The 9,513-nt window shown below is 35.2% G+C and overlaps 1 non-coding gene across 1 annotated transcript; it reads right to left on the bottom strand.

Annotated features, from left to right (window-relative positions):
* Positions 1-7,291: 7,291 nt before the first annotated feature.
* Positions 7,292-7,398, bottom strand: LOC133820664 (small nucleolar RNA R71). The gene has a single exon (XR_009887067.1). It is a non-coding gene; the product is annotated as a small nucleolar RNA R71 (small nucleolar RNA).
* Between the last annotated feature and the right edge of the window lie 2,115 nt (positions 7,399-9,513).

Here is a 9,513-nt window from a genome sequence, read left to right as displayed (position 1 = left end):
ATCTACTAATTTTTGTAACTTTTAGTGTGGTGAATGTTGTTGGTGGGTCATCTAATTGTTGTGCTATTCTTCAAGATAATCAGGCTGATTGTTGAAGCATTTCAAATGGTGAGATTTCATGAAGACATGGTTTAAATCAAAATACTTCTATCAAATGCTTTGAAGACTCGCATTGGGATCCACACTATGGTACATTAATTAGCTTGATTACTATGTTTGCATCTACAATTAGAGTTTTTGAAACAATTGTTGATGATGGATCAAGTGAACTAAGATCTGAAGCAAAAAATATTTTGGAATTGATGCAATCATTTGAGTTTATATTTAGTCTACATTTAATGAGAACATAATGGGTGTTACAAATGAATTGTCAAGAGCATTACAAAGGAAGGATCAAGATATTTTAAATGTCGTGTGTTTAGTTAAGATATGCAAAAAACAATTACAAAAAGTAAGGGAGAATGGATGGGATTCTCTTCTTGATCGAGTATGTTCATTTTGCAAAAAGAACGACATTAATATTACTTAGATGGGTGATTTTTGGATACCTCAAGTTAGATCACAATGCAAATCTCAAGAAATTCCAAATTCGCATTATCTTCATGTGGAGTTATTTTATTCAATGATTGATATGAAAATTCAAGAGCTAAATAATTGTTTCAATGACATAAATACTAAATTTCTTGTATGCATGTCATGTTTGCCTCCTGTAGATTTATTCTATGCTTTTGACAAGAAAAAGTTGATTCAATTTGTTTAATTTTATCGAGATGATATTTCTTCTTTTGAACACTTGGCACTTGATGATCAACTTGAGACTTATATTGTTGATATGTGCACAAGAAAAGAGTTTGGAGATTTGAAAGGCACTGGTGATCATGCAAAATAAATGGTTTAAACAATAAAGAATAAGGGATATTTGTTGGTTTATCGTTTGTTAACTTTAGCGTTGGTATTACTAGCTGTTACAGCTACAGTTAAGAGATCATTTTTTGCTATAAATATTGTGAAGAATAAGTTACACAATCGAATGGGAGATTAATGGATGAATGATTTTTTGGTTGTATATATCAAGAAACAAATTTGTGATACTGTAGTTAACAAAAATATTATGTTATGCTTTCATAATATGAAAACTAGAAGAAGAGAATTGTAATTGACCTTTATATTTGATATATTATTTCTTTGTTCCCCTACTATAATATATTCCTAGCTTTGCCATTAACAACAACGACGACCACCAACAAAATAGCCATGGTTCTTGGCCACCATAACAAAAGTTATTAGGATTGGTTAAAATACAACGCCCAAGTTGTAGTACAAAAGCTAGGTGCAAAACCCTAATGGTTTCAAATAATGAAGATGTGAAATTTGCATTTTTATTGTAGGCATTTAAAAATTATAATTTTTGGTCCAAAGTGATACATTGATGTTTCTAATGATGCCAACAAATATTGGGAGTATTTATAGATGTTTAAGGTCCCTTTTAAGAAGTTAGACCTACCCAAATGGCAGTGAATCACCTAAACACTTGAAATTTAGGTGAGATGCAGCAGGCAATGCATTGCTTGACGTGTCTGTATAGACACATATTTCAAGTTCCAAATGATGTGTTTAAAAGCCCTAATCCTATTAGTTGGACTTAATGACGCTGTCTAAACTATAAAAGGGATCTCTTAGAGTTTTGATAGACTTGAACACTCTTTCAAATATCTCTTTAACCTCTCTCTCTCTAGTTTCCAAGATCATAAATTTTCTCCAAGAAACTCATAAAGAAAGTTCTTGTCTTGTAAATTTTAATACTAGTTCAATCCTAGTTCCCCTTCCTACTAGAGAACCTTAAGCATCCATGAAGGGCTAGGAAAGGAAGAATTTGGACAATGATGCATCTCATGTATAAGCCTTGGTTTTGATTTTCTCCATCAGAGGATTCCAGTGTTGTTAAACCTAGGGCTTAAAACTGTTGGTAACTTGATTACCATGTGCGCAGCGAAACGCAAAGGGTGGTGGGCCCAAGAGATTTAAAAAAAAATATTGAAACAAACTTTAAATAACGGATCCATTAATTTACATACATTAATCTAAATACACATACAAGATTAAGAACATACCAGTTGAAGTCTATCAAGAGTCCTTGCAATCTTTTAGTATTAAATAATGAACATCCAATCCTAGCAGTCTTCAAGTACTCAAACCACGATCTTCCAAGATATTCTCTACACCTCAAGATGTGTGTGGACAAGAAGAGGAACGATGGGAATTATCTTGTGATTCACAAGACGTACTCAACACATGAGATCTTGGAATTAGGTCTGAGAATTTTTTTTGTTCAGGATTAAGAAAAAATAAGATATATTTTTCTCTTTGTTAAAAATGTGAGAAAACTTAATCTCCTTATGTTCTGTTCTGTTAGAAAAAAAATTCTATCATATTATTTTTATAAAAGAATTAAATTCAAAATTCAAATTTTAAATAATATGATTATTAATATAATCAATATTTAAATAAAATAGCAAAGACTGAGTCTAATACTCAGTCACACACATTGTGATTGGCGTGTGATACATGCATTTTTCAGATCATGTGTCTTAACCACATTTGTTTATTAATTATTTTTAATAATTTATTTATTCAAAAATGATAAAGCATCTTATAACTGATTACCAATCTTATGTTATAAATAATTTAATCATTTAAATAAATTTATGAAGCAATTCAAATCCAATTTGAATTATCACATTTATTTTTCACATTTAAATAAAGAAAACATAATTCATGCAAAATTAATTATTTTAATAATAATTTCAAAAAAATTATATAAAATAAATAATTAATTATTTAATTAATCAACTTCAAAAATTAATAATTACATATTTGCCTTGAAGAACAAATTCTTTCCAAATATGTCCATGTCGACGGTGAGAACTCGTCAACTATGTTAAGTCGGAAAGCTCAAAGTTTTGTTATAGATTAACTAAGTAAGAAATTAGAATAGACTTGAGGAAAAATAAGTGCAGATCAACAATGGAGTAAAAACTCATATATTGCGTAATAGCATGAGTATACAATGAATTTTCCAACCCCCTTCAATGATGATGTGAGGCCTTATTTATTGGTGAGCTCTAATGGCTCTTGGTACATTGTATTCCCGAAGAGACAGGGGCTGCATATCCAGGCTGCAGGTGGCAGTGGTGTTGGAGAAGTGGTGGTCGGCTCCAGTATATGTCAGTGGTCTACAAAAGTACTCCTGCCTTGGTACTGTGTTGTACCTCCACTTACTTTTCGGGTGCGAACGTCATAGGCGTGCTTAGGGATCCCTTACTGTGTACCATTCTAGTATTGCCACTACTTGTCTAGCATGGACACCATATCTGTGCTTTGTCCTCTTTTGGTTGATACATATGTTCCGTACCCTTACGTGTTCCACATGCCCTGTAGATGTTTTCACCTTTCCAAGATGTGTCTATGCCTCAAGCCACTCTATATTCTACGTGTAGCCTTGGTGGATATACATTTGTGAAGCGCGAGGGGTGCCCCGTGAGATCTTGGGCGCAAGCGGTGTGTGTTGCGTGAGGCGTTGGTCAGGCGTATGCCATGCAGACCACTATCTAACCACCAAGAATCAATGGGAACATCAACTAGATTAGATTCAAAACAAACACAAGCTAAAGGTCTACCTTGTTTTGCTTTCTTATTTTCTAACTGGGTCTTAAATTTGTGATAGTCCGTCCTTCTATGTCCCAGTTTGTCACAGAAGAAACACTTCACATTGGTGTACTTTGACTTGCCATCCTCATTCTTCTGTCCATTCCCATGCTCTTTTCCATTACCCGTTTTCTTAGAAGCACAATTCTTATGATTCCTGGATTTTCCTTTTCCTTTGTTGGGCTTGAGTTGATAAACATAACGAGCAGACTCATTCTTTTCCTTTTTCAACTTGTTTTCCTCAACAACACACTTAGGAGATGAGGCAGCCTTGCGGACGCTCAAGGTGAGGCAGCATCGCGAAGGCACGGGTCGAGACGGCCTCGCAAAGCCATGGGGCAAAACAGCCTTGTGACGGCCTCGTGAAGGCACAAGGCGAGATGACCTCGTAAAGGCACGGGGTGAGATGTCCTCTCTAAGGTGCAAGGAGAGGTGGCCATGTGAAGCCACAGGCGTGAGACGGCCTCGCAGAGGCACAAGGCATGATGGCCTTGCGGAGGCGCAAGGCGAGGTGGCGCAGCTTGGAGGAATATACGTGAGGCAGGGGAATCTCGAACGGGACTTTCGTGAGCATCTCGTATGGGCGTGGAATGTCCTCCTGAGGCATGGGGGCCTCGCAGGTGTGTGGCCTCTTGGTGGCACATAGTAGCTTCTGCCTCCAACATGTACTTGATGTCTTAAATGACTCTTAACCATTTATTTCAATAAGGGACTGAACTTTTTTTCCTTGGCGTATTTTTTGCATCCATAGTCAATTTACTAATTAATCCTAATTTCAACTCTTACTTTGAATAATGTTGTGTTGACCCTCGTTTTGGTCAACGACACGGAGTCAAATAAACGACAGGAGATTAGTATGATGCTTGAGAAAACAATCTAATGGAAAGTAAAGGACACAAAGAATTATAGTGGTTCGACCCCAGTGATTGGTAATGACCTACGTCCACTTGATTCTATTATTAATATTGAGCTTCAAAGGTGTGATCAAAGAACTAGGTTCCTGAGTTTCACAGACCTTAGAAGGAGAAACAACACAGACCATGGATAATAGCAATATCATTCGGAAAAAGATCCAAAGATTCCCCCTTGAACTATTTCTTGTATATTTATAAGCTCAAGGAGGGTTACATGAGTCAATTAATCATATCTTTCCTTAATAAACGGATATTCAGATTATAATGAAGAGATATTCTGGGATATCATTACAACTGTATAGATTTACACATAAATAAACATAGTATATGACTAGGCTGGTCGTATATAAAACTTGAACTCCGCATATGGAAATATCTCTTGTCGATTAGCGAGCAACATCTCTGCCACGTGTCGGCGACGTGTCAAAAATTCTTGCCTTTTCGTCAACAGCTATTATTTGGATAAACATGTTGATAGAGCCACCTCCAGGACCTATGGACCTATAATTTAAAGCTTCAATAAATTTAGATTATTAATCATTTCTCTTTAATATAATGATCTTAATTTATTAATCTCAATATTACTCCACTAAAAATACAAAATTCTGTTGAGTCTAGTTTTGTGTTGTGTTTAGGTTGTGTTTTAGGTAGTTTTTATTGATCTTTATAGTTGTTTAGTGCAGTATTCTACTTTGTTTTTGCTTGTTTTTAGGTTTTAGCTTATAAATGATGTAAAAGAACAATTGGTGCAAATTGGTAGAAAAATGATGAATTTTTTTCTTTTTGGTGTTGATTCCATGAAAAGATGAATCCTTAAGCAGTTTTATGGCTTCGATGAATTTTTGGGACCAAAAGCACAACAATTGAAAAGTTGTTAACGGTCGCGACACTACGATGCTGAGTCGTAGCCAGGTCCAAGGCCGAAAGCCTATTTTTTTAGGTTTGACACAGGCTGTGGCACTGAAGGCTTCGCCTACCCAGAAAATTTACACGGGCCAGAACACTAAAGAGGTTGGGTCGTGGCACGCCTAACATCCACGCAAAGCATAAAATGACATAGGTCGCAGCGATTGAAATGTTGGATCATGACCCACATTGCTTCTGAAGAAAAAAAATAGTTTTAAACCTAATTTCGAGGGGAGAGAAAGAGACAGAGGAAGGGGACGAAAATAAGTAGAGAACACCTCGGAGGGCATCTAAATTCGTTTTAAAGAGTTTTTTTTTCTATTTCCTTTCTTTCTTATGTTTAGCTTAAGTACTTTTTATGTTTTTAGATTTATTATGAACTAGTTTCTTTATTAGGGTTCTTAATGGATTCTCTTGAACTCGCTTGATAATCTAATGCAATATTAGTATTCTTTTTATTCGTCTATTAGGCCTGTTTCAATCTATTTTAATGCATGAAATGTGATTGGCCATCTTATTTCATTATCTATTTGTGTTTGAATTTAAATTCTGAAAAGTGAAATTTAAACAAGCTTTGATTGAGCAACATAGATTTAATCTAGAACGAAAGTATCTAGGTTATTTGTGTAACATCTAGGTTGTGAATTCATTGCCTCCTAATTGTTGAATTTATCATAGAAATATGGAAAGTTCACAATTTGGTTGAGTTTTATAATTCCTAACCCGATTATAAAATGCATTAACAACTTGTTAGCTTAATAAGAAGAAGAGTTTTTAATATTGTGTTAGTGATTGATAGGAGGGATTGTGGATGAAATTAAAACCTCGAATTGTTTAAATCCTTGGAATTTTATTCTTGTTTATGTTCTTACAACCTTGCATTATTTTTAGTAGTTTTATTGTTTTTAATTATAAAAATACAAAAAACCAATTTTCGTTAACCAAATAGAAACTAAGAATTAAGTATCTGGTAATTGATAATTCAGTCCTTGTGGGACGATAAAGTGTCTTACCAAGAAATTTTGATGAATTACGACTGTGTGCAATTGCATAGCTTTAAATTTTCGCAACAAGATTTCGGGGCTGTTGCCAGGGACTAAAAATTATCAATATCAAAGTAATTAATTTTATTTCTAATTTGGTTGTTCTTTGAACTGTTTCTAACTTGTTTTGCGCATTCTTGACAATTTTTTCAGGTAGTTCTATTATATGCATAGCAGAAGAGGAGCAGATAGCCTTGATCCTATTAATCCTGAGATTAAGAAATCATTCAGGCATAATCATAGAAACGAAAAAGCTACTGATCCAACTGTGGTTATGGAAAATTCTCAAAAAAAATGATGGATTGGATAGATGGGTGCCAGAAGTGGTGCTAGGATGAGCTCAGAATCTCGCTGTGAGAAGGTTATGGGATTATGTACTCCCAACTATTATAGGAATGCAAACATTTATAAGACCATTGGTTGTGTAGGCTAATAACTTTACGATTAAGCCGGAAATTTTACAAATGGTGCAATCCACCGTGGAATTTTGTGGCTTACCTTTAGAAGACCCTCACATGCATCTAGCTAATTTTCTTGAGCTATGTGCAACATTCAAGTATAATGGGGGTAAGCGATGATGCAATCACGTTTAGGCTATTCCCATTTTTGACGCGGGAAAGATCTAAAAGTTGGTTGAACTCCCTTCAATCCAATTCTATAAATACTTGGGAAGATTTGGCTCATAAATTCTTTGCCAAGTTCTTTCCCCCATCAAAGGTTGCTAAATTAAGGGGGGAAATCAATAATTTTTACCAGCTTGAGGGGGAATCTTTATATGACTCTTGGGAGAGTTTTAAGGAATTGTTGAGAAAATGTCCTCATCACGGCATTGAAAAGTTGATGTTGGTCCACAACTTTTACAATAAATTGTGCGGTACTACTCGCACTATAATTGATGTCGCAGCTGAAGGGCCATTTATAAGTAAAACTTCCAACGAGGCATATGAGTTGTTAGAAGATATGGCTACAAAATGTTATATCATTTCATATAATATAATATTAGATTAAATAATGTGACAAAATGTGATTTGTCACACCTTGTGACATATTATTGAGAGTCACAAAATTGGACACATGTGTGCCCAAATGTGACATATTTTGGAGTTACAAAATCAATTACAAATTTGTAACTCCCAAATATTACCCAATAATGTGTATATTATATGTTACACATTTGAGATTGGATTTCAGAAAGTCATGATGATATATGACTGTTGGAGACATGTTTTTAACTCCCAATAGGTGTTTGGAGGTTACAAAATCATGTGGGAAAGGATTTGAGACGTTTTGGAACGTTTTGGAAAAATCACATTTTTGGCTGAAAAAAGGCTATGGCCGTGGCCACTGTCTTTCCCTGGTCGCAGCCTGGGGGACAGAGGCCAGTAGCCCCTGCCACTGATGATTCTGGCCGCGGCCAGTGAGGCTGACAACCTATGTGGTTTTTTCAGTTTTTTCCAAATTGAACGGTTCTAACATCCCAAATAACTTCCAAATCTCCATTTTAATTCCATAAATATCCAATTAAATATTGGTAACAGCCATGGGGGTTGGTGGAATTTGAAATCCAAAGGGGTGTCTCAAACTCTATAAATAGGAGCCTAATACTCACTTGTAAGATACACCATTTTCCATCCACAAAGCACTTGGCTGGAAAATACACCTTGAGGCTTGATTATTCCAGAAAGCATTTCCAAAAATCTGTGAGAGATCCCTTAGTGTTTGAGTTAGCGGGAAATAAGCTTTTGGAAAAAGGTTTTAAACCTTGTTCAAGTTGGTGATCCCCAATCCTCTTCACTTAGTTTGTGTAAGTGAGAGTTTACTATTGTTTTGTTCTTACATTTTTTCTCTATTGCTTTTCTTCTTATTTTCATTTTCTATTTACTTGTAACTTTTGTTTAGAGTTGCAATCTTCTTTTCTTTTGTTTCAAACACCATTCCTTTACTTGTAATCTTTTGTTTAGAGTTATATGTTTCACGATTCTCTACTTCTCCTTCTTCTTCTTCCTTGTCTTTGTTTGTTTGTATTTTCAGTTATAGAGTTGTAACACTCTTTTTAATCAATCATTATTTATTTGTAATATTTTGCATAGAGTTGTATTAAATTACCTTTTCCATTGAGGCAATAACATCTATTTTTTCTAACACAAAAATCCAACAAGGGTCTGATGAGCGTGCAACTAGTAATATAGGGTTCATGAATTAGATGCAATCACTGTTTTGACTGCTCAGGTTGCGACATTGACTAAGTAATTGCAACAGAATACAATATCAGCCAATGCAATTCAGTTACAAACATGGTGTGATATTTGTGGTGGACCTCATCAATTTGAGCAGTGTATGACAACAATGTTAAATAATACCATCCCTATAAAAAAAAGACAATATGGTGAGTAATTTTAATAGGCAAGCCAACAACCCTTTCTCCAAAGCCTACAACCCAGGGTGGAGGAATCACCCTAATTTTTCATGGAAAAATAATCAAGGCCCTCAACAACAATTTCAGCACCCCTTTCCCAAGCTCCACCTCAAGAAATGTCACAACCACCAGTTTCTCAAGAGAAGACAAATGAATTACAAGTTGCACTATTGACTTTGACCAACTCCCAAGCTCAGTTTATGACTGAAACTCAGTCATCCATCAGAAATCTTGAAATGCAAGTGGGTCAACTGAAAAATATGTTACAAAGTAGACCTCAAGGAAATTTTCCAAGTAATACTAAGGTGAATCCTAAGGAGCAGTGCAATGCAATCTCCTTGAGGAGTGATAAGGAGTTGGTAGCGCCAGTTGAGAAATCTAGTCTTTTCCATCAAAATGGAGTCTCGGAAGAAGAATAAGGTGGACAAAGAGGTTAATGAGAACCCTGAGAAGAAGCAGCCAAAAATGAGTATTGAGTATCACATCAATATTCCATATCCTCAGAGGCTACAAAAGAAGACTCTTGACA

The sequence above is a fragment of the Humulus lupulus genome, chromosome 2 (assembly GCF_963169125.1).
Source record: "Humulus lupulus chromosome 2, drHumLupu1.1, whole genome shotgun sequence".
NCBI classification, from domain to species: Eukaryota; Viridiplantae; Streptophyta; class Magnoliopsida; order Rosales; family Cannabaceae; genus Humulus; species Humulus lupulus.
Note: the sequence above shows the minus strand (reverse complement) of the source record. Positions and strands in the feature narration are given on the sequence as shown.